Source organism: Meles meles, chromosome 9 (genome assembly GCF_922984935.1).
Source record: "Meles meles chromosome 9, mMelMel3.1 paternal haplotype, whole genome shotgun sequence".
Classification (NCBI taxonomy): Eukaryota; Metazoa; Chordata; class Mammalia; order Carnivora; family Mustelidae; genus Meles; species Meles meles.
The window spans coordinates 99579899-99583504 of NC_060074.1; the positions used below are offsets into that span (position 1 = coordinate 99579899).

The following is a 3606-nucleotide window of genomic DNA, read 5'->3' on the forward strand; positions in this document are numbered from 1 at the left end:
CACAGGGAGGGGCTGGAGAGCGCGCTGTGTGCAAAAAGAGAGTGATGGGGGAGAGGGGTCTTCCCCCAGCATAAATCTACAGGCAGGAGCTGGAGTCGCGCACACACGGGAGAGGTCCAAGGCGTGTGCCGGTGCTGGCTGTGCGTGGGGGAGCAGGGGGGCCGGGAGCCAAGAGTGTTCGCCTGCCCCGGCCCCCTGGCTCCTTGATCTTCGAGCATCAGCTCGGAAGGGGGTTCTGGGTGGGGATCAGGGGAGGGGTGAAGCCAACTGGCCACAGAGGGAGGGAGGCAATCGCTTCCTGGAGTCTGCCGTGGAAACCTGGAGAAGCCCGCTTGGCGCGCCCCTCCTCCTCGCCTCTGACCGGCCCGTCTAGGCTGCCACCCTCCCTGGCCCGCCGAGATGCACACTGGGACCCCAGAAAAGCAGGCGCAGCGACCGGGGCGTCTGGCTTTCCTTGAGCGGGACAGCAGGTGCCACTCAACTCCTGTTCTTCCTGGGCCTCCGCCAGCCATGCGGAGCTCGATGTGAGGGCAGGAGCCGGTCACCGTCACGGAGGGAGGGAGAGGGCGGGGCCGGGGAGTGCAGTGTGGGGCGGGGCCGGCGGAGGACGAGGAGGCGCAGGCGTGCTTGGGCGGGGCGCAGGGCGCTCACAGGTTCTGGCAACACTGCAGCTTGCTGGGTTTCTGTCCATCAGTGGTGGGCGGCACGCTGATGTTCATCACGTTGTTGCCGGGGGACTCGTCGTGGGCTGCACGGTCCGCGATCTGCTTCTGCGACACGATGCGGTAGATCTCTGTGAGGATGTTCTTGAAAGCTTCCTCGACGTTGCTGGAATCCAATGCTGAGGTCTCGATGAAAGACAAGTTGTTCTTTTCTGCAAAGGCAGGAGCCTCGTCAGTGGGCACGGCCCGCAGGTGGCGAAGGTCACTCTTGTTGCCCACGAGCATGATGACGATGTTGCTGTCAGCGTGGTCCCGCACTCCTTCAGCCAGCGCTCCACGTTCTCTTAGGTCAGGTGCTTGGCGATGTCGTATGAGCAGTGCGCCCACTGCGCCACGGTAGTAAGCGGAGGTGATGGCCTGGTAGCGCTCCTGGCCGCGATGTCCCAGATCTGTGCCTTGATGGTCTTGTCGTCCACCTGGATGCTGCGGGTGGCAAACTCCACCCCGATGGTTCTCTTGCTCTCCAGGTTGAACTCGTTGTGGGTGAAGCGTAATAGCAGGTTGCTCTTCCCCACCCCCGAGTCCCCAATGAGCACCACTTTGAATAAGTAGTCGTACTCGTCGTCCTGTGTCCCCATTGTCCTGGCGCTTCCCGCGGGATCGGTGACTCCTTGTTGGGAGATTTTTGATGACTGTTTCAATCTCCTTATTGGTTATGGGTCTGTTCAGGCTTTGTATTTCTTCCTGGTTCAGTTTTGGTGCTTTGGATGGCTCTAGGTATGCATCCATTTCTTCCAGATTGTCAAATTTGCTGGTGTATAGTTGCTTATAATATGTTCTTATAGTTGTTTGTATTTCTTTGGTGTTTGTGATCTCTTTCATTCATGATTTTATTTGGGCCCTTTCTCTTTTCTTTTTGATAAGTCTGGCCAGGGGTTTATCAATTCTATTAATTTTTCCAAAGAATCAGCTCCTAGCTTTTTTGATTTTTTTTCTACTGTTCTTTTGGTTTCTGTTTCATTGGTTTCTGCCCTGGTCTTTATTATTTCTCTTCTCCCGTTGGGTTTAGGCTTTCTTTGCTGTTCTTTCTGCAGCTCCTTTAGGTGTAGGGTTAGGTTGTGTCCTTGTATTGCTATGTGCTTTCTTCTCAGGACTGCCTTTGCTGTGTCCCAAAGATTTTGAACAGTTGTATTTTCATTTTCATTTGTTTCCATGAATTTTTTCAATTCTTCTTTAATTTCCTGGTTGACCCATTCATTCTTTAGAAGGATGCTCTTTAGCCTCCATGTATTTGGGTTCTTTCCAACTTTCCTCTTGTGGTTGAGTTCTAGCTTCAGAGCATTGTCTTCTGAAAATATGCAGGGAGTGATCACAATCTTTTGGTACTGGTTGAGACCCAATTTGTGACCCAGGATATGATCTATTTCAGAGAATGTTCCATGTGCTGTAGAGAAGAATGAGTATTCTGTTGCTTTGGGATGGAATGTTCTGAAAATATCTGGTCCAATGTGTCATTTAAGGCCTTTATTTCCTTGTTGATCTTTTGTTTGGATGATCTGTCCATTTCAGTGAGGGGCGTTTTAAAGTCCCCTATTATTATTGTATTATTGTTGATGTGTTTCTTTGATTTTATTATTAATTGGTTTATATAATTGGCTGCTCCCATGTTAGGGGCATAGATATTTAAAATTATTCAATCTTCTTGTTGAACAGACCCTTTGAGTATGATATAGTGTCCTTCCTCATCTCGTATTATAGTCTTTGGCTTAAAATCTTATTTATCTAATCTAAGGATTGCCACCCCAGCTTTCTTTTGATGTTCATTAGCATGGTAAATTTTTTGCACCCCCTCACTTTCAATCTGGAGGTAACTTTGGGTCTAAAATGAGTTTCTTGCAGACAGCCTATCGATGGGTCTTGTTTATTTTTTTTATCCATTCTCATACCCTGTCTGTTGATTGGGGCATTTTAGCCCATTTACATTCAGGGTAACTATTGAAAGATATGAATTTAGTGCCATTGTATTGACTGTAAGGTGATTGTTCCTGTATATTGTCTCTGTTCCTTTCTAGTCTGTTACGTTTAGGCTCTCTCTTGCTTAGAGGACCCCTTTCAATATTTCCTGTTGGGCTGGCTTGATTTTTGTAAATTCTTTTAGTTTTTGTTTGTCCTGGAATGTTTTTATCTCTCTTTCTATTTTCAATGACAGCCTAGCTGGATATAGTGTTTTTGGCTGCATGTTTTTCTCAATTAGTGCTCTGAATATATCATGCCAGTTCTTTTTGGCCTGCCAGGTCTCTGTGGATAAGTCTGCTGCCAATCTAATATTTCTACTGTTGTATGTTACAGACCTCTAGTCCTGCCCTGAGGTACTTTCAGGATTTTCTCTCTCTCTCTCTCTCTTTTTTTTTTTTAAGATTTTATTTATTTGACAGACAGAGAGATCACAAGTAGGCAGAGAGAGAGAAGGAAGCAGGCCCCCCGCTGAGCAGAGAGCCCAATGCGGGGCTTGATCCCAGGACCCTGAGATCATGACCTGAGCTGAAGGCAGAGGGTTAACCCACTGAGCCACCCAGGCGCCCCCAGGATTTTCTCTTTGTCACTGAGACTTGTATGTTCTACTATCAGATGATGGGGTGTTGACCTATTTTTATTGATTTTGAGGGGTGTTCTCTGTGCCTCCTGGATTTTAATGCTTGTTCCCTTCACCAAATTAAGGAAATTCTCTGCTATAATTTGCTCCAATATACCTTATGCCCCCCTCTTTCCTTCTTCTTCTTCAATACCAATTATTCTAATATTGTTTCATCTTAGGGTATTGCTTACATCTCACATTCTCCCCTCATGATCCAGTAGTTGTTTATCTCTCTTTTCAGCTTCTTTATTCTTCATCATTTGGTCTTCTATATCCCTCCATTTTTTTATTGCACCTCATTAATAGCTT

General features: G+C 47.4%; 1 pseudogene; it reads right to left on the bottom strand.

Moving 5' to 3' along the window:
- Positions 1 to 234: 234 nt before the first annotated feature.
- On the bottom strand, positions 235 to 1314 carry LOC123950928 (annotated as a pseudogene).
- Between the last annotated feature and the right edge of the window lie 2292 nt (positions 1315 to 3606).